A 27,830-nucleotide genomic window follows, 5' to 3' on the forward strand; every position below is an offset into this window, starting at 1 on the left:
TTTCATACAAAATCTCCGTTGTCACCAATGGCCAAACTTCAAGTTTTGTCAAAAAGTCAATGAGTCGAAAGACTGACGCGACGACAAACCGTCACAGCATTGTGTTGTTGGTAGAAAATCCGAGCTGTGCCGAAGAAAAACAAACGGCCGCCAATTGTCACCGCTTCCCTTGCCGTTTTACAGCTCCGCCTACAAATCAGCGTACAAGTAAATAATATTTATTATGTATGTTTGTGCGTAAAAATATTTCAGAATTACAAAATACTTTTTACATTCCTTGAGAAATACAGTCGATCCCGGTTATGTGCCATTATCAAAGATACAGATATTTCACAAGTTTGTCCGTAGTACGACCTTTTTAATAATACACATTCTCTGCAGGAATAAAGGGATGTTAAACTTATTCCAGTGTGAGAGCGCCTCAAAATTAGCGTTTTTTAAAACATTTTCCATTATGGCCAGATTGAACAAAATTACAATTTTTGGGCATTTATCAACTCAATACCCAACATTTAGTACGAATAAAAATTACTAAATAGTGGTTATTTATTATATGGAGAAACTATTTAAATCTTTTTTTTCTTATAATAGAACTGACTTTTGTCCTTTCAATACCCAATAATAGGATTTAAGCTTGTTAGCTCTCAATCTTTAATTGTTTTTAATAATTTTCCATTGAAAATAAAACTATGATGCTTCAAATTACAAAACGTTTCATCAAATACCTTTAAAATTCACAAATTTATTTAATTTTCATTGTTTTACATTTTTTTTAAGTGGTCTTGAACGATGCAAAAAAACCCCTCCGTTTACATATTTTTTTGGTAAGATTTCAATCTGGCCATAGCTCGTTTCCAATTGCTAAACGTCAAAACCGGAGGATGGAGTCATGTGTAGAAGTTCACGCAAGTGAGGAAAGTTCTCTGTTCGCCATTCACTTGGGAGTGGCCAGAAACGATTCTTTTACATATGACTCAAGCAGCTCACTACTTCCGGTCTTTGACCAAGTATCCTCTGGGTAGCCTAAGAACATCCGTTTAAAGGCGAACTTAAGTGAGAAGGCGAAATATCCCCTACATAGGGTTGTGCGCTGGGTTTGGGACCCGCCACGTAAAAAAACACCCCCAATGAACAGTAACAACCAACCTCGGATGAGAGACCCCCCTTTTGATGACGACCACGGCAAACGAAATAAGGACTACGATTTAAGGGCATGCACCTGGAATGTCCGGTCCCTTAATTGGGAAGGTGCCGCTGCCCAACTGGTTGATGTCCTCGTGAAAATAAAGGCTGACATCACCCGATGTACGGGACAAGGACAAAGACGAGTAAGTCCTTGTGGCATTTACTACAGTGGCCATATAAAGAAGCGCAAGTTTGGTGTGGGATTCGTGGTGGGAGAGAGACTTCGTCGCCGAGTACTATCATTCACTCCGGTGAATGAACGTCTAGCCACAATCCGCATCAAAGCGAGGTTCTTCAACATATCGCTGATTTGCGCCCACGCCTCGACGAAAGAGAAGGACGATGTGACCAAAGATGCCTTTCATGAGTGCTTGGAGCGCACTTATGAGAGCTGCCCCCGCCACGATGTCAAAATCGTGCTTGGCGATTTTAACGCCAGGGTGGGCAAAGAAGGTATCTTTGGTACTACGGTCGGTAAATTCAGCCTCCACGATGAAACATCCCCAAATGGGTTGAGGCTGATCGACTTCGCCGGGGCCCGAAATATGGTTATCTGTAGTACTAGATTCCAGCATAAGAAGATTCATCAAGCTACCTGGCTATCTCCGGATCGAAAAACTACCAACCAGATCGATCATGTTGTGATAGACGGAAGACACGTCTCCAGTGTTTTGGATGTGCGTGCGCTCCGAGGTCCTAACATCGACTCGGACCACTATCTTGTTGCAGCTAAGATTCGCACCCGCCTCTGTGCAGCAAAAAACGCGCGCCAACAAACACAAGGAAGGTTCGACGTCGAGAAGCTGCAATCACAACAGACAGCCGAACGATTCTTCTACTCGGCTTGCACTCCTGCTCTCTGAGAGCACTTGTCAACAACTCGGTATAAGGAACTGTGGGACGGCATTTCAAACTCCTTACGTACAGCTGCAACCGAAACCATTGGTTTTCGGAAAGTGCAAAAGAACAGCTGGTACGACGAGGAGTGCAGGGAGAGAAAGCAGGCTGCCTACCTCGCAACGTTACGATCGACCACTACACGTGCGGGATGGGATAGATACCGAGAGTTGAAGAGGGAAGCGAGACGCATTTGTGGACAGAAGAAGAAAGAGGCTGAAATGCGTGAGTACGAAGAGCTTGAAAGCTGACAGCTCGAAAATTCTACGAAAAAATGCGGCGGCTTACAGAAGGTTTCAAGACCGGAACACAATCTGTAGAACCCCCAAAGGTGATCTAGTCACTGATGCCCAGAGCATACTTAAATTATGGAGGGAACACTTCTCCAGCCTGCTGAATGGCAGTGAATGCACAACACCAGGAGAAGGAGAACCCGATTCCCCAATCGATGACGATGGAGCAGACGTTCCATTACCCGACCATGAAGAAGTTCGAATAGCAATTGCCCGCCTGAAGAACAACAAAGCGGCAGGGGCCGACGGATTGCCGGCCGAGCTATTCAAACACGGCGGCGAAGAACTGATAAGGAGCATGCATCAGCTTCTTTGTAAAATATGGTCGGACGAAAGCATGCCCAACGATTGGAATTTAAGTGTGCTATGCCCAATCCATAAAAAGGAGACCCTACAATCTGCGCCAACTACCGTGGGATTAGCCTCCTCAACATCGCATATAAGGTTCTATCGAGCGTATTGTTTGAAAGATTAAAGCCCACCGTCAACAAACTGATTGGACCTTATCAGTGTGGCTTTAGACCTGGAAAATCAACAACCGACCAGATATTCACCATGCGCCAAATCTTGGAAAAGACCCGTGAAAGGAGAATCGACACACACCACCTCTTCGTCGATTTCAAAGCTGCTTTCGACAGCACGAAAAGGAGCTGCCTTTATGCCGCGATGTCTGAATTTGGTATCCCCGCAAAACTAATACGGCTGTGTAAACTGACGTTGAGTAACACGAAAAGCTCCGTCAGAATCGGGAAGGACCTCTCCGAGCCGTTCGATACCAAACGAGGTTTCAGACAAGGTGATTCCCTATAGTGCGATTTCTTCAACCTCCTTCTGGAGAAAATAGTTCGAGCTGCAGAACTAAATAGAGAAGGTACCATCTTTTATAAGAGTGTACAGCTGCTGGCGTATGCCGATGATATTGATATCATCGGCCTCAACACCCGCGCCGTTAGTTCTGCTTTCTCCAGACTGGACAAGGAAGCAAAAGAAATGGGTCTGGCAGTGAACGAGGGCAAGACGAAATATCTCCTGTCATCAAACAAACAGTCGTCGCACTCGCGACTTGGCACTCACGTCACTGTTGACAGTCATAACTTTGAAGTTGTAGATAATTTCGTCTATCTTGGAACCAGCGTAAACACCACCAACAATGTCAGCCTAGAAATCCAACGCAGGATAACTCTTGCCAACAGGTGCTACTTCGGACTGAGTAGGCAATTGAGAAGCAAAGTCCTCTCTCGACAAACAAAAACCAAACTCTATAAGTCACTCATAATTCCCGTCCTGCTATATGGTGCAGAGGCTTGGACGATGTAAACTACTGATGAGTCGACGTTGCGAGTTTTTGAGAGAAAAGTTCTGAGAAAGATTTATGGTCCTTTGCGCGTTGGCCACGGTGAATATCGCATTCGATGGAACGATGAGCTGTATGAGATATATGACGACATTGATATAGTTCAGCGAATTAAAATACAGCGGCTACGCTGGCTAGGTCATGTTGTCCGGATGGACGAAAACACTCCAGCTCTGCAAGTGTTCGACGCAGTGCCCGCCGGGGGAAGCAGAGGAAGAGGAAGACTTCCACCCGTTGGAAGGACCAGGTGGAGAAAGACCTGGCTAAGCTTGGAATATCCAATTGGCGCCACGTAGCGAAAAGAAGAAACGACTGGCGCACCTCGGCTATAATCGCGTAAGCGGTGTCTATGCCAATTAAGAAGAAGAAGAAACGTCAAAACCTCCTGAACTCGATCAACTGTCAAAGTTTAGGTGGTTTTGACGTTGCCTTTCATGAGTGCTTGGAGCGCACTTATGAGAGCTGCCCCCGCCACGATGTCAAAATCGTGCTTGGCGATTTTAACGCCAGGGTGGGCAAAGAAGGTATCTTTGGTACTACGGTCGGTAAATTCAGCCTCCACGATGAAACATCCCCAAATGGGTTGAGGCTGATCGACTTCGCCGGGGCCCGAAATATGGTTATCTGTAGTACTAGATTCCAGCATAAGAAGATTCATCAAGCTACCTGGCTATCTCCGGATCGAAAAACTACCAACCAGATCGATCATGTTGTGATAGACGGAAGACACGTCTCCAGTGTTTTGGATGTGCGTGCGCTCCGACATCCTAACATCGACTCGGACCACTATCTTGTTGCAGCTAAGATTCGCACCCGCCTCTGTGCAGCAAAAAACGCACGCCAACAAACACAAGGAAGGTTCGACGTCGAGAAGCTGCAATCACAACAGACAGCCGAACGATTCTCTACTCGGCTTGCACTCCTGCTCTCTGAGAGCACTTGTCAACAACTCGGTATAAGGGAACTGTGGGACGGCATTTCAAACTCCTTACGTACAGCTGCAACCGAAACCATTGGTTTTCGGAAAGTGCAAAAGAACAGCTGGTACGACGAGGAGTGCCGTGTCGCAGCGGAGAGAAAACAGGCTGCCTACCTCGCAATGTTACGATCGACCACAACACGTGCGGGATGGGATAGATACCGAGAGTTGAAGAGGGAAGCGAGACGCATTTGTGGACAGAAAAAGAAGGAGGACAAAATGCGTGAGTACGAAGAGCTTGATAAGCTGGCCGACAGAAGGTTTCAAGACCGGAGCATACTCTTGTAGAACCCCCAAAAGTGATCTAGTCACCGATGCCCAGAGCATACTTAAATTATGGAGGGAACACTTCTCCAACCTGCTGAATGGCAGTGAATGCACAACACCAGGAGAAGGCGAACCCGATTCCCCAATCGATGACGATGGAGCAGACGTTCCATTACCCGACCATGAAGAAGTTCGAATAGCAATTGCCCGCCTGAAAAACAACAAAGCGGCAGGGGCCGACGGATTGCCGGCCGAGCTATTCAAACACGGCGGCGAAGAACTGATAAGGAGCTTCTTTGTAAAATATGGTCGGACGAAAGCATGCCCAACGATTGGAATTTAAGTGTGCTATGCCCAATCCATAAAAAAGGAGACCCCACAATCTGCGCCAACTACCGTGGGATTAGCCTCCTCAACATCGCATATAAGGTTCTATCGAGCGTATTGTTTGAAAGATTAAAGCCCACCGTCAACAAGCTGATTGGACCATATCAGTGTGGCTTTAGACCTAGAAAATCAACAACCGACCAGATATTCACCATGCGCCAAATCTTGGAAAAGACCCGTGAAAGGAGTATCGACACACACCATCTCTTCGTCGATTTCAAAGCTGCTTTCGACAGCACGAAAAGGAGCTGCCTTTATGCCGCGATGTCTGAATTTGGTATCCCCGCAAAACTAATACGGCTGTGTAAACTGACGTTGAGTAACACGAAAAGCTCCGTCAGAATCGGGAAGGACCTCTCCGAGCCGTTCGATACCAAACGAGGTTTCAGACAAGGTGATTCCCTATAGAACTTTTTCAACCTCCTTCTGGAGAAAATAGTTCGAGCTGCAGAACTAAATAGAGAAGGTACCATCTTTTATAAGAGTGTACAGCTGCTGGCGTATGCCCATGATATTGATATCATTAGCCTCAATATCCGCGCCGTTAGTTCTGCTTTTCCAGACTGGATAAGGAAGCAAAAGAAATGGGTCTGGCAGTGAACGAGGGCAAGACGAAATATCTCCTGTCATCAAACAAACAGTCGTCGCACTCGCGACTTGGCACTCACGTCACTGTTGACAGTCATAACTTTGAAGTTGTAGATAATTTCGTCTATCTTGGAACCAGCGTAAACACCACCAACAATGGCAGCCTAGAAATCCAACGCAGGATAACTCTTGCCAACAGGTGCTACTTCGGACTGAGTAGGCAATTGAGAAGCAAAGTCCTCTCTCGACAAACAAAAACCAAACTCTATAAGTCACTCATAATTCCCGTCCTGCTATATGGTGCAGAGGCTTGACGATGTAAACTACTGATGAGTCGACGTTGCGAGTTTTTGAGAGAAAAGTTCTGAGAAAGATTTATGGTCCTTTGCGCGTTGGCCACGGTGAATATCGCATTCGATGGAACGATGAGCTGTATGAGATATATGACGACATTGATATAGTTCAGCGAATTAAAATACAGCGGCTACGCTGGCTAGGTCATGTTGTCCGAATGGATGAAAACACTCCAGCTCTGCAAGTGTTCGACGCAGTGCCCGCCGGGGGAAGCAGAGGAAGAGGAAGACTTCCACCCCGTTGGAAGGACCAGGTGGAGAAAGACCTGGCTAAGCTTGGAATATCCAATTGGCGCCACGTAGCGAAAAGAAGAAACGACTGGCGCACCTCGGCTATAATCGCGTAAGCGGTGTCTATGCCAATTAAGAAGAAGAAGAAACGTCAAAACCTCCTGAACTCGATCAACTGTCAAAGTTTAGGTGGTTTTGACGTTTAACGGAGTTAAACATCTCTTTATCTCTGTTCTCTGCCTCAGTATATACAGTAAAAAACCTAAACCTTTGTTTACTTACATATACTCAACTCATATACACAACTCGTAGGGTGTTGTGTAACACTTTATTTTGCTACTTTCACGGTAATCAGGGTGTTGTGTTAGCATTTAATAGCCCTGATAGACGACAGCGCTAATATGCATTAGCGGGCTCAATTTACATTTACTTGCGCATTTGACCCATGTTAATGCAAGTTTGGGCATGTGCGCATACCGATCCATGTTCGTGAAAATGTTTGATTTTTTACGATCGGTGTGCAAACATGTGTGTCGTGTATGGCGCAGTGCGCACACAAAATCTCATTTCTGTCGTGTCGCCGAACAGTGAAGATCGCGGACGAACAATGGCAATTGTTAAGGCCTGCTTTAGAGACTTCAAAAAATCGATTTCTTTGAGGATTTTTTGGAAGGGAAAGAAATAATTGATTCATGCAAAATTTCTAGGCTATATAGTTATCTTTCATAAATTTTTTGGATACGAAATCTTTGATATTCTGCCTTTGGGAAGCAATTGCCTGATGCATCTCACATGTGCATTTTTCTATTCTTCTAGTTAAACTAAGAAAATTCAAAAAAAAAGTGTAAACTTTTACAAATTTTTTAAAAATTGAAAAAAAGTGGTTTTGACCAAAAAATTTTACTTTATGTTGATTAAAAATATGTTCAAACTTGACTTTTTTTTTTACTTTAAATAGAAGCTAATTTTATGCCAAATATAAAACAGGCTCGACCTTAATAAAGATTTCGTATCAGAATTTATTGATTTTATAAAAAACTTATTGGCTATTTGGCAAACGAAAAGTGATAAGTATAAAAATAAAATTGAGAAAAATAAAAGTGGGAATAACTTATTAACGAAATACAAAGAAATAGATAAAAGTGCTACATTAAAAATAAATTCAAAGAAATATTCCACTTGCCTGTCGCACATGTTCACTGTGTGAAGAACAAACTCAAAATGGATTTGTATGTCGTGTATGGCGAAACGATTTCATACAGATCGAACGCACATGTGTGTCGTGTATGGCCCCTTTTAGAGGATGGATTCCCAGCAATATTGCTATTTAGCAATTGATTTTTATATACATATATTTTAAGCCTTTCAAAGCTAGCAATGTACTTTTTATTTGGTGGTTTGACACGGCGGTTTTCATTTCCATAAAAAAATTTGAAGAGGCAGCATGTACATGCCAGTATCGGTCGCATCATTGCAGCAAAGAAAAAGTAGGCATTGGCACAAGTTTTTTGTTAGGTTGCGTAAACTGCAAATTAGCAATTTAACATTCAAAATATAAATTTTAACAAAATATGGAAAATGTTAATTAAAGTAGATATGGGTAATATTTTACTGGTATTTGTTAGCATACGTAAATATCGTTGCTCATATTAAATTAATTATTTAATTGGTAAATAATAATTAATATGCAACAATAATTTATGTCTTAAAATCTGAAATCTTTTTTTCCAAGATATGCCTTTGTAGAAAAAAGAGAGCATTTCTTCTTTTTAACATTTTCCACAAACATTTTGTCATTCTCATAAAAATTTAGAACAGTTCTAAAGCTAAAAAAACCGAGATTCAAGCAGGGATAAAAGGATTTATTAAGGTGTGAGAGCGCATCAAATTTAGAGTTTTTATAACATTTTCCAGTAAGGCCAGATTGGACAAAATAATAACTTTTGAGCATTTAAATTAAAATAAAAGATTAAAAATTACTATGTAGAGGTCGTTTAATGTGTGGAGAAACTGTCAATAAATGTTTTTAACCAGTTTCCATTGAAAAATATTGCCATAATCTGGCCATCGCTCGTTTCCAATTGACTAACGTCAAAACCTCTTGAACTCGATAATCTGTCAAAGTTCAGGAGGTTTTGCGGTTAAGCAATAGCTCTCTCACTTCAAATTGGGAGCTGAGTTGGGCAATTCTTTACCTTTACGTTAAACACTCTGTTACTTTTGTTCATTGTAGTAACATACAAGTAACAAAAGAATCATATGGTCGTCAACAGCTGAGATCAGAAGATTGTAATAGTTGATTTTTCGGTACAGAGATTTATATAAAAGGTCTTAGAAATAGTAAAGAGGTTGCAATATAGGCGTGTTACCAATATGTTTTGGGTGTTCAGTTCTCGAGGAGACCTATTTTCACCAATATAATATATATAATTCTAAACAAAAGTACTTGTAATAATTTTAACAAAAATAGATATATTCTTCAAATGTTTTTAATAAAATAGGAAATAATAAAATCGAAATATATTTGAAAATTGCACAAAAACATACTTAAAGTAATAAATTGTATAGCATAACTCGGCAGCACACTCTTAGCCTTTTTTAAGCCATTAGGCCGTTTTCTTCTTCTTCTTGATTGGCGTAGACACCGCTTACGCGATTATAGGCGAGTTAACAACAGCGCCAGTCATTTCTTCTTTTCGCTACGTGGCGGCAATTGGATCATCCAAACGAAGCCAGGTCCTTCTCCACTTGGCCCTTCCAACGGAGTGGAGGTCTTCCTCTTCCTCTGCTTCCCCCGGCGGATACTGCGTCGAATACTTTCAGAGCTGGAGTGTTTTCGTCCATCCGGGCAACATGACCATTTGGCCGTTTTAGTATTAGAATATTTACGAAACCCTAATGAAATGCCTGGTCTTTCGCACTGGGTCTCTCTCATTATTTGGCATTCTTAACATAATTTCTGTCATTCTATAAGCTTTCGCCTGCGTATGTTTGGGCGAAAGTGATAGGATTTTTTACTTGTAGGTTTCTACAATGCTTTTGTTAAGAGAGTGGGAAATAAGTAACACATCAATGGTTTTATCACTCTAACCAATTGCAAATATGTCAGTCTTGTTCTTAGTTACCCTTATTTGTGTATATTTCTTCTTATTTCTGTGTTGACAGTATGGCATACATTTGTTATACTACATATAACTACTTGAAAACTTATATTCCACTCATTATAATCGGTGCCTGCTCTAGTTTAATCGATGTTTTTGGAAGGCATATTTTGCGGGCCCTAAAGTGTCAGTTGATATTTGTTTACATTCCATATACATATACAGCTGTCACTTGATATTCTCATATTAGGGGTATTCTCTAGCTCTTGCAAAACCTTGTCCGGTGCAGAAATTGCAGAATTTTCCTCTTGGTGCAACGGCACAACAACAAACACACGCAGAAAATGTTTATTTTCGTGCCGTCATATATCACTAGATTCTGCAATGGGTGCTCTCTTAGCCTTGTATATTTGTGTTTTCGTCCATGTAAAATCTGTCAAACGAAAACACAGTTTTTGCTGAAAACTACTTGAAAACTTACATTCCACTCATTATAATCGGTGCCTGCTCTAGTTGAATCGATGTTTTTGGAAGGCATATTTTGCCGGCCCTAAAGTGTCAGTTGATATTTGTTTACATTCCATATACAAATACAGCTGTCACTTGATATTCTCATAATAGGGGTATTCTCTAGCTCTTGCAAAACCTTGTCCGGTGCAGAAAATTCCAGAATTTTCCTCTTGGTGCAACGGCACAACAACAAACACACGCAGAAAATGTTTATTTTCGTGCCGTCATATATCACTAGATTCTGCAATGGATGCTCTCTTAGCCTTGTATATTTGTGTTTTCGTCCATGTAAAATCTGTCAAACGAAAACACAGTTTTTGCTGAAAACTACTAGAAAACTTACATTCTACTCATTATAATCGGTGCCTGCTCTAGTTTAATCGATGTTTTTGGAAGGCATATTTTGCCGGCCTTAAAGTGTCAGTTGATGTTTGTTTACATTCCATATACAAATACAGCTGTCACTTAATATTCTCATCTTAGGGGTATTCTCTAGCTCTTGCAAAACCTTGCCCGGTGCAGAAATTGCAGAATTTTGTTTGCTAACAGAGACATTCTTGCAGGGATTCCTACCTTGTTTGCTATATTTTAGTTGACAGAATGACATACAGTGATTACTAAATCTGTTTAATGTGGCCATACACGACACACATGTGCGTTCGATCTGTATAAAATCGTTTCGCCATACACGACATACAAGTCCATATTGCGTTCGTTCTTGAAACAGTGAATATGTGAGACAAGCAAACGGAAAATTGTTCGCCCGCGATCTTCCTATTCGGCGACACGAGAGTAACGAGATTTTGTGTGCACACAGCGCCATACACGACATACATGTGTGCACACCGATCGTAAAAAATCAAACATCCATCCACACCATCGAACATGGATTAGTATGCGCACAAGCCCATACATGAGTAATAGCCCTGACAGACGACAGCGCTAATATGCATTAGCGGTCTTAATTTACATTTACTTGCGCATTTGACCCATGTTAATGCAAGTTTGTAATGCACAAGAATTTCACGCATTTAGCTGAATTTACCAAATTTGAGTTGGCAACACTGCTCAAAAATCGGCCATTTTTTTGCTTTTTTTTGACAGATATCGTTTGAAGTCTGCCGGCTCCTTTGCGTATACAGCATCAGAGGTAAGCAGTTTTATATTGCTAATTAAATTATGTGCAGCTATGTGTATTAACAAAAACAAATTTGAATATTTTTAGATGGCAGAAAATATACAACTGTAAGAACACCGTGGTAACATGCACCAAGTTTTAAGATGATCTGATGCAAATACGGCTTTGTATTGACGTTGTGTTCGTTCGGCATGAGGTAAGTCTTCAATTACATAACGATAATTTGGCAGGACTTTGGTGATAATGAACGGTCCTCTGAATCGTGGTTCTAATTTACGTGATGTACCGGAACTTATTGGTTCGTTTGTAGTCAATACGAGATCACCTTCGCTGTACGTCTTCGGTTGATTATAGTTGTTGTAGGTCGGTGTCGTTTATCAGGTCATCATCATCGTCTTGAAGTGCCTGCATAAGTTGATTCTGCAGGATGTCTCGTGGCACGTACCCATAAAGTAGCCGGAATGGTGTACAACCCGTGGTTTTATTCGGGATGGTATTAATGCTCCATTGTATTTGACGTAATTTGTCGTCCTGTCGTCTTACGTCATCAGTAGAAGGTAATAATAGGACGACGCGGTTAGCTCGTTCAGCGTGTCCGTTAGCGCGTAGCGTTGAGAATATATTTGACGATGTTTTCATTGCAAAACTTTTGGAACGCTTTTGAAGTGAAGGCCGTTCCTCCTTCCGACCGATACGTTCAGGCATTCTTAGATAGCTCGTGATCTCTAGCAATACCGCGATTACATGGTTTGTTGCGGTACTCTTGACTGCTCGTAGGATTGTGAGTTTGGTAAATGAATCTACAATTACCAATACATGCTCGTTGCGTTTTGAACTTTTTGGGAACGGACCCAAATGATCAATGTGTACTGTCGTAAACGGTATTGGTTTAACGTTGTCGTAGTGATAACGACCCTCACGTCGTCCACCAGGAGTTTTATTTAAAGCACAACCCACACATGAGTTGATATAGCTCTTTACGTAATTGCGCATTCCAGGAAACCAGAAGAGATTGGGAATTCGTTTTATTGTTTTGTCAACGCCCATATGACCGGCCTTATCGTGGCATTCGTGGAGTATTCGGAACCTTAACTGCTTCGGAACAACCCATAGTAGTCTGTTGTCGTATTTTCGATATAAGCGTTCCAGTTCAACAACGTAGTCGGGATATTCGGGTTTCACCTCATTCTGTATTTCCATAACGCTGTTTCTTATTGTCTCGTCTTGTAGCTGAACACTAAACAACCAATCTGCATTGTCGATAATTATCTTGGAGATTTTGAGATCAGCGGTATATACTTCGTGTGCCTCTTCGTCCGTGCACCTTACGAATGCATCGACATGGGCCATACGGGCTCCTGGTCGATGTTGAATTTCAATGTCGAATTCTTGGATTGTCAACCACCATGCGTGGTATGAGCTCTCGTTTCTCCATCGTTGTTCGTAAAGCGTTGCAATCGGTGATAACTTTGATCTTCTTTCCGTATACGTAGTATTTGAATCTTTCCAATTATTCCACAATCGCTAATGCTTCGAGTTCATAGCTATGGAAACGTTTTTCGTTGTCTGTAGTTGAGCGACTAAAGTATGAGATCGGGTATAGTTTTCCATTCTCACCTTGCTACAGAACGCTTGCAAGGCCGATAGAGCTTTCGTCTGTATGTAGTTCGTGTTCGGCTTCGATGCGGTAGCTGACCATGGTTGGTTTCGATGATAATGCGGTTTTGAGTTCGTTGAATGTTGACTCTTGCTGTTGTCCTCATGCGAATGCGGTGTCTTTGCGTAGCAATTTGCGTAATGGCTCAGAAATAATGGAATAACCAGCGACGAATTTTCGGAAGTAGCCACTGAGACGTAAGAAATTGGATACTGCAGTGACATTTCTCGGCTGTGGAAAGTTTACGATAGCGTTGGTTTTGACGTTGCCCGGACTGATGCCTTCAGGAGTTAGCTGATGTCCAAAAAACGTTATTGTTTGCGTGAACAACTCACATTTGTTCAATGTGAGTCCATAGGTGCGTAGTACTTGGAGAATACGATAAAGCTTTGTATACATTTCGTCGAAAGAATTGCTGCCAATTAGGATGTCATACATATAATGCAGCATGTCGCCCGTCTCCCCTCGTATTTGGATTTCTGCCATGAGTCTATTAAACGCAGCTGGTGCATTCTTTATACCAAACGGCATGCGTTTAAACTCATATAGGCCGTCCGTTGTGATAAAAGCAGTGTATTTCCGACTATCGGGTGCCATTTCGATCTGATAGTAGCCACTATTCAAATCGAGTGACGAAAAGTATCGGAAACGCCTTGCTTCATGTAGCCGTTCTTCAATATTCGGGACTGGAAAATTTTCTTTCTTTGAGATCTTATTAATTCGTCGGTAATCGATACATAACCGATCACTTCCATTCTGCTTCTTGACTAAGACCACGGGACTTGCGTATTCGGATATCGATTTCGTGATATCACGCTCAAGTAATTCTTCAATCAACTTGTTGACGATATCACGCTTCGGTTTTGGGATGCTTTGGCGCTTGAAATATGGTGCGATTGCTCTCAAGTTCGATGCTAGCTCGAACTACATCAGTTTTGCCAATATCTTTCAGCCCACTGGAGAAAACATCGGCATAGCTTGCCAGAAGACTTTGCATCTTATTTCGTTCTGCTTCTGCTGAAATTGGACATTAGTTTGGAAAAATTTCTCTCAGTTATTACCGTTGCCTGTACTGCTCGTCTGTTTCCGAATATTGTGCGACCATTTTCAACTTTCAGTGTAATGTTTGCATTGATGATAACATCTTGACCTATTAAAACGTCTTGTTCTAGTAACTCGTCATCAGCGATATAGGCTTGCGTTCCGATGTTGATTCCGTCGATGGTAATGTCTATGGAATAGCCTCCGTGAACCTACGCACCCTCCGCAAATGCCTTTTACTTGTAAGCAGCATTTGACGGCTTTATCGTCGATGCGTTTGGCTACTGACCTACGAATGATGCTGCATTGGCTGCCGGTGTCGATGATATACCTGAAATAATCCTCGATGGCGTCTCTCATCTGTTTCATTGTTGTAAACTTCATTGCTGAAATGCTTTGTTGGAGTTCTCTATGTTTTAATCCAGCTCTTGCATAGCATATAATGGCTGCCTCACTCAGTTTGTAACGTATACCCAGTGCCGCCACTCGAAAACAATATTCTTTTATGATTTATTTTGGCTTCCACGTTGCATTGGCCATCACGAAATGAGTTTCCGCCTCGTCTCGGTCTGAACCAAATTCGTGTCGTAGCGCATTAGCAAAATTTTTCCAAGTTGTGTAATGTGGGTGATGCATCCAACCACATACGTGCAACTCCTCTTAGTCGTGTATAAATAGCCAAACAATAAAAATTTCTCGTCCCATCTATATGCTTCAACTACTCGATCGACTCTGTCAGTAAATTGCTCTACCGTAAGGCTTGCGTTATTCGTTGGCAGGGTATTTGCAATTTCTTTTACTGACGCGTGTCGCATATTCCCGTTCGCAGAAATTATTCCGTTGCTTTGAATGCATGTTGTAACGTTGTTGTTAGTTGCCACCGTGCTGTCGTCGTTCGTTGAAATAGCGTCAGTGGCGTGACTTTGAACGCCTGCGCCGCCGTTGACTGCGACTGCGCTATCGTTGCTAGCTCCGTTATGTACCGTTTGTACCTCTTGCGTGCTGGCTGTACCAGTGCCGTTATTTTGTGCTTGTAGTAGCGGTACCATTATTTCGCGTAACTGCTTCATCTCCTGCTGCAGTTGTGCCACCGTTGATATCTCGGATGACTCCTCCGTAAAGTTGATTTCTTGGATGTCCACCTCGTCGGACTCCTCATATGCGCTATGACGTTGCAACAACTGATCTGGCGTGCCAGTCGTCGCTAATTGCCTTTCCCGTAGCAACCTCTTTAGTCTCTAATTTTCTTCAAATCACTAATTTTCGCCATCGTATCGTTTTTATGTATCGTTTATATATGTATATCTGCAGGTGCCTGTAGCCCTTCACCAACGCACATGTACGTACATATATAGGTAGGCGTGTAGGTTTATCATCCCACTTCTGAACTGTGAGAACACCGTACTCGCGTATACTCGTTATAGTTGACAGTCAAACAATTAAAATATAGAACTTTATTAAAATATATGAAAATATGACAGTTTATGCATTTTTTATAAAACGTTCTCAAACACTGCGTACTGGCTTTTCTACGTTGTTCACTCGCTGACGGTTGCTTTCGCTTACACAACTCATAGTTTGCTATCCATTTTTCCAATATTCTTAACTTTTTCGCACAGTTTTTTCACATTACAATCAATTATTGCTTCTAATTTCGCTCTATTATCTTTTAACGTAGTTAATAATAAACGAATTTTTTCGTTAAATTTATATTGATTTTCCAAAAATACCAAAATTTCTATTAATAATTTATTTTATTCATTTTTATTTAACTTTTTTTTAATAAATAAACAAATTTTACTATCAGCTGCCTAAATGTATAAGTCTGCCGCCTGTCACCATAAAATTTCAATGCGCATTAGCGTTTGGGAGAAAGCGCAAGTAAGAGAGAGAAAAACTATCGACTATCAAGCCTATCGAAAAATTACTATGTTAAAAGAGAAAAGGCGAAACACAATTTTTCAAGAAGATGAATTAAAACAGAAGCAGCGAAAAACGAATTATTTGATAAATGTTTTAAGTCTTTTAAATTTACCCATATTTTAACTAAAACATTTTTTATTGCAGATTAACTAGCCGAGAAGGACTCGTAAATGAGTACATTAATTTCTTCGGAGATTGCTCCGTTACATGCGAATATAATCCGTGCTAAGTTTGATTTTGATCGGTCATTGTTTCGTGATTAATTTCGGGGAATGTTTACTTTAGTATCCCATTTTGAAGAGGTTTTGCGCAAAGGGAGAGGGCGCTGGGGGCTTGCTACTCCCCTCATTTGAAAGGTAATGAATGGAGCTTTTGAATAATAGCACCCTTCCTCCCCTAGGACCACGGGGGGCTCTAAGGCAGCCTCCTGAAAATGGTGTAAAATCGTAGTTTTTCCATACAATTTTCACTAATTATTATAAAATGTATGTATTTTTACGCATAGAGTGACTCTATATTTAGTATTTTTATTATTTGAATGAATTAAAGTGGAAATCCACTTTATTTAAATAATAAAAACACTGAAAATTAAAAATTGTATATGTATCGGTAATACCAAGATAACCCAACCAGCCATTTATACAAGACCCCGAAAAGTGGGCAATATATTTCGTCCATATAACGAAAATTTTGAATAAACCTCTTCAAACCTCTTTGCGCAAAACCTCTTCAAAATAGGATACTAAAGTAAACATTCCCCAGTGCAACAAAAACTTCAAAAGAAGAGAGCCATTGTTTGAGCAAATATGAAAATGTGCGTTTTTTGCTTACTTATATCTAAATAACAAATTAACATTTAACAATTTACATTTGAACCAAAGTTTAATTCATTGGCTATCCGTGCTATATAAATTTAAAAAAATTCGTGCACGCATTTAAGAGGAATAAGCAGTGAAAATGAGATACTAAAATAAACCCAACCCTTAATTTGTTTTCCGGTTTATAAATAGTAATTTTGTTTGGCATTCTTCGTTTACTAAATACTTCTATTATTGGTATCGCACAACAAAATTTTTTCAAGACTACGCTCGCTCTTAGAGGATCTCTTTTTAATGGAGAATGGTGTGGCGAAGAAATTCCTGCTTACGCCAACGAACCTATTGAATAATCGAGAAAAAATGATTGAAGTAAGTTTACTAAAAACGGCTGTACTTAATAAAATCATGAAATTACTTTTTACATTTGCAGCTACTTGGTGGTTATACGTACATACATATAATCAAACCGCTGCCTTTGATACTGTGCGTGATGAGAGAAACTTTGCTATTTCTCCTATGACATCGAGATGGAACAGTTGGTAGATTTGAAAACAACGTAGAAGGACAAGGCATCGCTGGGTTAGTGTTTAAGAACATACAAACGGCCTATATCGATATACGACCGGAACTGTGCAAGCATATCGTGCCATCTTGTGATCTTTCTGCATTCATAAATTTGATGCCCAGGAGTCTTGCAGTATACACAATTTTTTTGTGAAGCTGTATAAAATGTATGTATTCGCTGTGGCTGCATTTGATTATTCCATTTAGCTGGTTTTCTGTCTCGTATTGTCTAGAGCTTGATATTGATGCTCGAGAAAACGGAAGATATAATTTTTTTACGTTTTGCTCGTATAAACGTAGACTTTCTTTGTCTAGTTTTCACTTGCGCTTTCTCCATTTGCTGTCGGTTGATCAAGTAGTCTGTCTACTTGTGCTGAAAATTGTAGCCTTCTATTCTTATATCTTTCCTTGAGAATTTGCCAAGCGGCTTCACAATTCGTTTCTGTTACTGGTAGATGTTGAATTAATCTGCTAGCTTCTCCACCTAACGATGTTTTCAATCGGAACACCTTTTCAACTTCGGTAAAGTACGTCGAATCATGCACTAAACTTTTTAAAAGATCGCGGAATGACGACCATTATGTCATTTCAAAATAAAACATCGGAATTTCAATGCCCTGCAGTTTTATATTCGAACACATTGTTTGTGTTGTATTATATTTGTTTAATTTCTCCGTTATTCTTGCGGTGATAATTTTATATTCTTCCTCTATTTGTTCCTCATTACAGTCTTCAAATTATATTTCAAGCTTGATTTTGAATTCTCTCATTTGCTGGAGAGAATCGAATGCATTTTCTTGAATTTCATCAATTGTATTTTTTAGCTTTTTTGTTCGACGTTGATATTTTCTTTCAATGCTAGAAGTAGGGTTAGATGTCTCGACCTGATTAGCTTGTGGCATAGATCCTATTTGCCACTTGCTGCTTACTGCTGAAAGACCTTCGGCAGTACTTTGAATTTTTAAATTCTGAATAGAATTTTCCATTGTTTGCATTACATGCTCGTAGTAATTCTTCGCAATGTATTCTTCTGCTTCGTGACTTTTCTTAGCCATAATTTTGTTATGAATTTCAAATTTTCTAAAAGTTTGCTTTATTACAGTTGATTTTTGTTGATATTATCTTTTTTAGCACTATTCTTGTTGTTATAGTCACAAGGACGCTATTAACGCTTTTTCGCTTCTACTTTTACGAAAAGCTATACATATATACATATGTATATATGTTTGTACTTTTAAAAATGCGGATAGTCTTTGCTATTCCGGCGTACATTTACCTTTATTTTGCTAAGTAATGCTCTTTTTCTTTTTAGAGTCTTATAAGACTTGCACTTAAGCTATTTATTTTAAGCTCTGATTCTGATATTTTTGATTAAAATTTCTTTCGCCAATACATTTCTTAATTCTAATCTCTTAAGTAGGTATATACTAAATATGTATATATATAAATGTGTATGCTTAGTGTACATATGTGTAAATATGTATTTTATTTTTATTGCATGCTTCATATGCCAACGCATTGATATTTTACAATTCTTTACGCACACTTGATATTTTCTTATCGGTTGCTGCTTGGGTGTATTAATATTTGGAATATTTATGTTTTGTAAAATTTATGTATATTCTAATTTATGAGTTTTTCTTCGATAGGCAATGATTTTTTTTCATTTTTATGAGCAAACTTCATATTACAATTCTGCTGCTTACCATTCTACTTGACATTTAGTGGACTGTATATACTTTTTGCCTTACTTATTGTTTACAAGAGTATTAATGTCTTTGTGTCAAAAATATAATGTGCTATATATAATTCAATTTATGAACAAGCAGAAAGAGTAATTGCAAATCAGTTTAAATTTGCAGCAAAAAGCAGAGATTTTAAAAAAAATCGATCAAGGCATTAATGGAAAATGATTGGCGTTAGATTCCAATGTATTTAAAGCGACCATCTCAAAAAAAAAACAAAAAAACGTTATGAAATTTTGGAGCAATGGCAAACACATATGGAATTGCAACCAAGGAAACTTTACGTAAATCGGAATATCCCGTTCTTGATAAAGACCGCGCAATTGTGCAATGAGTGGTTTAATTTTAAAGGCAAGCTCGAATTCGCCAAATTGAATCCTGGAAAACAATTTCATGTAAGTGATGGACGGCTAGCAAATTTCAATAAAGGACACGGTATTCGCCACTTAAAAATTTCTGGGGAAATCCTCTCAAGCAACAAGTCAGAAATAACACCGTTTATCCATAATGTGCGGCAAAAGTCAATGAAATGAAAATTTCCGATAAAACATTAGTCGCGGCAAATGAAAAGACGGCATAAGTTAAAAACATTGATAATTGGTAAATCCGCAAACCCCCGTTGTTTCAAAGTGTTTGAAAACCTATTGGAATATGGTAACTCGCAAAAGTCTTGGATGAATTCAGAGCTTTTCTTCCGCTAGTTCCATTATTCGTTTATTAAGCTGGTAAATTTATATTTTCAATCCCTTCAAATTTTTAGTTGTGCCAACATATTTTTCAGGTTTGTCAATTTTCTGCTGAAAATAATTTACCACCAAGGGCATTATTGCTGATTGACAACTGTACTGCACATTAACTTATAGACAAGTTATAGTCAGATGATGGAAGCATGCTTTTACCATCTAACGTGACAGCTTCTTTCCAGCTCATGGAAGTCTGCTCAAGTTATGATACCGGGCTAAACTGTCATGAACATTGTAGCACAAGAAAACGGTCCGGTTGAGAATATTTTGAAAGCACATTCAATTCGTGATGCCACCTTGCTGCTTAAATTAGCATGGCATGAATTGCCAAGAACTGTTCTTATAAAAGTTTGGAAAAATATAAAACAGTGAGACGATTTTTGGGCATTTAAATTAAAACACCCAACATTTAGTATGAATAAGAATTACTATATAGTGGTTGTTTATTATATGGAGAAACTATTTAAATCTTTTTATAGTATTTTAAAACAACTGACTTTTGACCTTTCAATACCCAATTAAAGGATTTAAGCTTGTCAGCTCTCAATCATTAAAAGTTTTTAATCATTTTCCATTGAAAATAAAGCTATAATGCTTCAAACTACAAAAACAAAATTCATCAAATACCCTTAAATTTCACAAATTTATTTAATTTTCATTGTTTTACATTTTTTATAAGTGGTCTTGAACGATGCAACAAATCTCTCCGTCTACATATTTTTTGATAAGATTTCAATCGCTCGTTTCCAATTGCTGAACGTCAAAATCTCCTGAACTCGATCAACTGTCAACGTTCTGGAGGTTTTGACGTTTAGCAATTCCTCTCTCACTTCCAATGAGAGATGAGTTGGGGACCTATTTATCTCTGAACGATCGGTGCGCATTTTTGCAAATCTCTCACGTCACAGAGATTATAATTTTATAAAAAAAATTTAAGTGAAAACAAAAGCCCAAGGTTAAGTACAGTGAAAAAAAAATTTTACAAAAAGGAAATACATATTTGTATAAGTATATATACACAAAGAACAACAACACAAAGTAAAAATTAAAAGTGCAGTCAACTATAGCAGTGAAGTGTATTCAAATTGAAAAATGAATTTATAAAATAAAAAAACCTGAATACATCAAAAGTGGAAGAAAGCCATACAAAGTATTCAGAGCAGTGAAGTGCATAAAAATTTGCACAAGAAATTGAGAAAAATTAATACAAAAACAACAAAGCAATTCTAACTCTACTAATAAAATAAAACGGGCGCGAAACTTAATAAATATAAAACGACTTAGTATATACTAAATACAAATTAAACAAAAGTAAAAAGAACCATCAACACCAGAAATCGGAACGCCGGCCTAGGAAGGAATTACCACCCAGAGAAGCAAACAAAGGAAACACACTAATTTTCTCTAAATTTTTATATATACATATATATTCAACTAAATAAATTATTATTAATTGCCTTTTAAACTTACCTCGCGTATACAAATACACACAACTCACAAAAAAAACAATTCAAGTATTTATTTTCAAATTATTTTGGCAATACCGCTTCAGTAATGCGTTTCTGTAACTTTTCGTTATGCATAAACGAACGATGTATCGAATTTACTAGTATAACGAAGTATAGTGTTTCTGTAAGTCTGGTGAAAAGCATTTTCGTTATTTCTTTCGTTATGACATTCGTTATCATATCATTAAAAAAATTGCAGTGATATTTTGCGCCAAAATGAAGATGAGCGAGGTAAGCTGGAAAAATTTTGATGTTTTGTTTATGTTTATATTGCTTAGATTATTTACAGAAAAAAGTAAGAAGTGGAAAAGTTACCAAACAACAAAAACAAAAATTTCTAGATTTATTGAAAAAACATAGAAATGTTGGTACCGGACAATTTGGTGGCCCAAACAGTGACAAAGCTGCTAATGCTGTATGGGCAACTCTCACAGCGGAATTAAATGCATGCGGAGGAGCATGTAAAACCGTTGAGCAGTGGAAAAAGGTTCGTTCAGTATATTATATATAAACATATGCATGTATGTACAATTGTGCGTAAAGAAGCAGCAGGCCGCAATTATTCGTTTCCAGAACGCTACTGGAAATCGTCCTGCCTCTGAAGGTCCAGCGCCGCTAGATGGTATGGACCTGCAAGTGTTAGACTTTTTCCCAACTGCACTTGTTGATGGCGATGGCGTTACTAAGGAGTCGGGGTTTCAAGAGGTAATATCTTCGTATAACAAAAAAAATTATTGAGTTTTAATCACAAAGTTTCATATTTAGATGAATCATGGAATCAAAAAACCTCAAATGCTGCACTGCCATCAACCAAACCCAATACAGTGCCATCGCCCACACCAGACAGAATGTGACAGACTGCCACTTTCTTCAGTGCATTTGAACAAGTGAAAACCACTCTTGCTGAGCAGGAACGCAAACGACAGGAGCAATTTGACCAGTTGCTGTCCGTGGCGAAGGACATTCGTGCCTCCGTGCAATCCATGGCCGCTTCGCTTAAACAATTATGCGAAAAATAATAAACAAAGCTTTTTTTATATTATATTTTATTTTTTTTTATTATTATTATTTAAAATGAGTTGTTTTTTTTTGTTGAAATGAAATCCTTTTATGTTAATTAATTTGTAATTTTTTTTATAATTAAAATAATTAGTTAGTTAAAATAATTTCGTACTATATTAACCCGACATCTTCTGCCTTGATTTAGCACACAACAATTTTCACGATCCTCTTCCAAATTGTCAACTTCCATAGTGAAATTTGACGATACGTTTATGTCTGGAATTGGTAAATTTCTTTTTAATCTGATATTGTGCAAGGTTAAACACGCATTTATTATTGATCCAGCATATGCTGGTTTAAACAATACACCCCGTTCATGTGATAAGCACCCAAATACCTTTTTCAAAACTCCATTAAGCCTTTCAACACAATTCCGAGCCCGAATGTGGCAATCTTTGTAATTATTTTGCCCAATCGTCTGTGGATTTCGAAATGGTGTCATCAACCGTTGTTGCTGTGGATAGCCTGAATCACCAATAAGCGAACTTGAATCTACATCACTGGCGTTTTGCCTTTCCAAAAATTTTTTACATTGGCTGTTCTCCCAAATAATAGCATCATGGGTACTACCACCATAACGCGTGTTCCCAGACACTATGTTTAAATTGTAGTCACAAATAAGTTGCACATTTTTGGAAAAGTAGCCCAGTAAAGTAAAGTAGTAAGTTTAGGTAGCAGCATTCAACATCAGCGGCCGGCTTTCTAATTTTACCATGGCTGCAATCAATAGCACCAATGCACCCAGGAAAACCCGTAGATGAAAAAAATCTGTAAAAATATGAACACATATATGTACATACACAATATTTATTTACCTACACATATAGTGCTTTTCTTACGTTTGATTTATTTTGTTTTGTTCCTCTAAAGATGTTGGAAATTTAATATATTTACACATTAATTTCCTTCAATGATGTTTGTGATTTCTTTTACTGCACGACACACAACGGTCTTGCTTAATGAGCACACAAAATCTTGGCCAACGTCTCTCAAATATGATCCTGTCGCATAGTAATGAAGTGCTGCAGTCATTCTGGGGAAACTTTAGCATACGATCCCACGATTTCAGGGTTAAAAGTGGTATGGTTGGATAGGGCTGATGCTCCAGATTAAGAAAATATATAATTGTTGCCGCCGCAAACTTATAGTTTCCGAGATATTTGCATTTAAAGTTGAAAATTTTGCAAATTTTATCTTGCAATTTCTCGATTGCTAGTAATTATTTAATTCATATTATGCCTTTTTTATGCACTTACACTTCACTACATTGTTTCTACATATTTTTTTTCCAGTAATTATTTAGTTATTTTCTTAAAATAAGCATTTTCTATTTTACACAATATTCATTCCATGCACAAAAACAAAACTATTCCTTGTTGACAAATAATAAGTGTTGCTATAATTACACATTTATCAAACGAATAAAAATGAATATAAAAACTCAAACCAAGAGACAAATACCATCTGAAATAAATTTTCCATTGTAATAAAAAAAGTTTTAAGGCTTATATGTATATTTAATTGCATCTAATAATTTTACAAAAGGATCGTGATGATTATTTGCAATATTTTTTCTCGAAGTATATTCATTAATTAAATTAGAAAAATCTTCGCTATCATTGTAATTGTCCTTAATAAAAAAACGTTTAATTACTCGCCACTGGGACTCGATGCGTTGAGTATGCGTCCCGTCCTCGGCAACGAACGGATTATCGGGATCGCTGTGATTAACGCGTCGGTGCTCATACCCTTGACCGGCTAGACAGTCGTATGCCCTCCAGCAATCAGTACATATAATACTGCCTTTTGCCACGTGCTTCTCTATCAAAGGTATGAGCACCTCAGCAGACCTGACATTGCCGGGACATACCTCCAGCCTAAGGTCGTCACTCCCATCCTCAACCATCCCAAGAACCCAGTGGCCCTCGACTCTCCGCCCTAAAATAAGAAAAGATATATTAATTACATAAAAAAAAAAAAATATTTTTATTATTACCTTTGTTGTATTTTCTCTTCCCAAATTTGCTTTCGTCTATTTGAACAGTTTTACCAGGGCCACCAATTTTACCTACCGCTACCTGATGGTCAACCTGGTTTAATACTACAGCTTCGCGGCAGTAATTATACCAGTCACATATTGTAGCGCTAGATAAAACTGGTTCCCTGATAAAACTGTTTTTCCTCACTTCCGCATGTGACCAATGAGATGCATACGCATACTTACATTAGATAAAATACCTGCGGAAGTGGGATTTTGACGTTTTCGAACCAGGTATCGCTCGACCTTGCCAACGCACTTCGCTTCCGACAACCCCCTTTCCGGCATCGGAACACCCCAACACTGGTACTTTTTTTTAACGACAGCGTCATTGGCATTTTATGCGTACGGCAAATTTTGGCTTTTAAAATCAAACCTTGTTCTTCGGCAAAGGAAATACATTTCTCTTTTGTGTCAAATGTTTGGAATATTCTTACAATATTCCACATTGACTTCACTTCCGCCACTTTAAGCACATTGGTTCGCTTTATAACACCTCGGCTGTTTGACGCTCCGACACAATCTATTTAAATACCTTAAGTTATATTTTTTTCAGTTTAAAACTTATATTACTTACCTGATGAATTTGCACGCACTCGCTTTATGCCACCTCGGCTCGTTGACGCTCCGACACAATCTATTTAAATACCTTAAGTTATATTTTTTTCAGTTTAAAACTTATGTTACTTACCTGATGAATTTGCACTAATTTTTTAAAATTCAACTTTTAATAATTATATATGTATTTATATATATTTTAAATTTTATGCTCTTTAAATTTGTATCCTGAATATATGGCTGCATCCAATCGCGGAATTCAAATGAAATAAATATGAAACTTATTTCAAAACGGGAAAAAAGGAACGGTACCTTGTTTAGTTGTAACAATACCCGTTATAGAAAATGTAGTTTAAAAATGGGAAACGCGGAATTGATAAATGTGAAGATAATGACAAAACGGACAACAAAAAGAACGGTACCTTGTTTAGTTGTAACAATATCCGTTATAGAAAATGTAGTATAAAGAGGGAGATATACCCTATTTAACATAACTTTTAGATTACCTTTGTGCATTAGCAGCCTTCGGCCACGCTTAAAAAACCCTGGCCAATCCAACACCAGGGTAAACATTAGTCCATTCGCGACCCACTTCTTTCTGCATTGGCGGCCTTCGGCCGCGCTTCAAAAAAATAACCCTGGCCGATCCAACACCGGGGTGTATCAGGTTTTTTTTAAGTAAAACTCCTATTCGCGTTGGCGGCCTTCGGCCGTAGAAACAATGTATTGAGGTGTAAGTGCATAATATGAATTAAATAATTACTAGCAATCGAGAAATTGCAAGATAAAATTTGCAAAATTTTCAACTTTAAATGCAAATATCTCGAAAACTATAAGTTTGCGGCGGCAACAATTATATATTTTCTTAATTTGGAGCATCAGCCCTATCCAACCATACCACTTTTAACCCTGAAATCGTGGGATCGTATACTAAAGCAGACCCGTCATTCTTAATGATTTTGGGACAAACGTACGCCTTTCGCCACTTTTCATATGAGGCTGACTTAGCTCTTGTAACAAGGCTATTGCGAGATCTTTTTTAAAACTTAAAAGCTCTTCTAAGCGAGCTTCCGGCAAATGAAATGGGTCAGTTGTATCCCTCAGATGTCGCCGATGAACGCGTAACATATTCCGTTGGTCCTCCAATAAGGCAAATAATGCAGCAGCTATCATAATTTGATTCACTAAGAAATTATAACATTGATAATAAATTTATACATTCAAAATATATATATAGTATATAAAATATTATTTGTACCTACTAATAAAAAAATAAGAGTAAACAAAACTTGTTTGCAGTAAACAAAACAAATCCATATATTCGTGTACATTGACAGATGTTTATGCATTCATTTTAGTTTTAGCTCATTTTCGATAAGATCGATAACGACTCACCACAACCATAACGAAAGGTGATCTTTCTGAGTTATAGTGCCCATACACGAGCACACAAGTGCGTTCGATCGGTATGAATTCGTTTGCCCATACACGACACACAAATCCATTTTGCGTTCGTTCTTCACAGAGTTAACATATGCGACAGGCAAGCGGAACATTTCTTGGAATATTTCTAATGTAGCATTTTTATCTATTTCATTGTATTTCGTTAATAAGTTATTCAAACTTTTATTTTTCTTACACTAAATATGTATATGTATGAGCGTTTAGGCAAAAAGCGAAAACTTTGAAGCGTGATTTCTCGGTTTTTAATTTTTACGATTATTCTTAACTGACGGGCAGGATAGGAAAAAAACTGAAAGTCGTATGAAATTAGGGCAAAGTTTATTATCATTGACATAAAATTATCTTTTATTTAAACTAAAAAAAATATTAAGAAAAGTCAAGTTTTAACATATTTTTAAACAGCATAAAGTAAAATTCTTTTGATCAGAAGCCACTATTTATTCAATTTTTAATAAAATTTTAAATTTTACACATTTTTTTGGAATTTTCTTAGTTTAACTAGAAGATAAATTAATAAAAAATATTAATCTCTTTGAATTTTTTGTTTCCGATAGAAATTGCGACCTGCATCCTTCCCGCCGTCCGAAAATGTACATGCGAGATGCATCGGGTAATTGCTTCCCAAAGACAGAATATCAAAGATTTCGTATCCAAAAAATTTGTGAAAGATGTTCAAATATATAACTATAAAGCCTAGAAATTTCTCTTCAATCAATTAATTCTTTCCCTCCCAAAAAAAAATCCTCAAAAAAATCGATTTTTTGAAGCCTCGAAAGCAGGCTCTTCCCTTAACACTTGCCATTGTCCGCGATCTTCACTGTTCGGCGACACGAGAAAAATGAGATTTTGTGCGCCGACAACGCCATACACGATAAACATGTTCGCGCACCGATCGTAAAAAATCAAACATTTTCGCGAACATGGATCGGTACGCGAACAAGCCCATACACGATAAACCGCAAGCGCACACATACCGATCGAACGCACTTGTGTGCTCGTGTATGGGCGCTTTTACAGAAACACTTCAAAACAATTGTTCGTTATAGACCTTTCGTTACGCAAAAGTGATATTTCTTTTGATATCATGACGAAAAGTTATAGAAACGCACTACAGATTATTAATTGCTAAAAGAAGAAACGTCTGGCGCGAGTTAATGACCTCGTCACAAGGCGCGTAAACAAAGTTTCCACTAAACATCATCAATAACAAGCAAACATGCATTATCAAGAAATATATACTCAACATGTAAAGCTTAGTACGCAGCTCTCAAGAAACGTAAAAACTTCATATAAAAAAACGCTTAAGAAACGGTCAAGATACTTTCCTGCGACAAACTTACTTGTGCTAGTACGCAGCTCTCAAGAAATCTAGTACCAATTCTTGATACTTTTTTCAGTAAAATGTGAATATGGCAAACCTGGTTTT

At 38.3% G+C, this 27,830-nt stretch overlaps 1 long non-coding RNA gene and 3 pseudogenes across 1 annotated transcript; 1 reads left to right on the forward strand and 3 right to left on the reverse strand.

Moving 5' to 3' along the window:
• On the reverse strand, nt 1–26,372 carry LOC126766309 (uncharacterized). The gene is made up of 3 exons (XR_007668842.1): nt 26,336–26,372; nt 21,245–21,380; nt 1–189 (listed from the first exon to the last, which is right to left on the reverse strand). It is a non-coding gene; the product is annotated as an uncharacterized LOC126766309 (long non-coding RNA).
• LOC126766192 (uncharacterized) lies at nt 21,299–22,427 on the forward strand (annotated as a pseudogene).
• Nucleotides 22,461–26,315, reverse strand: LOC126766155 (putative nuclease HARBI1; annotated as a pseudogene).
• On the reverse strand, nt 23,372–25,832 carry LOC126766158 (uncharacterized; annotated as a pseudogene).
• Nucleotides 26,373–27,830: the final 1,458 nt, after the last annotated feature.

Source organism: Bactrocera neohumeralis, unplaced genomic scaffold (assembly GCF_024586455.1).
Source record: "Bactrocera neohumeralis isolate Rockhampton unplaced genomic scaffold, APGP_CSIRO_Bneo_wtdbg2-racon-allhic-juicebox.fasta_v2 cluster11, whole genome shotgun sequence".
Taxonomy (NCBI): domain Eukaryota; kingdom Metazoa; phylum Arthropoda; class Insecta; order Diptera; family Tephritidae; genus Bactrocera; species Bactrocera neohumeralis.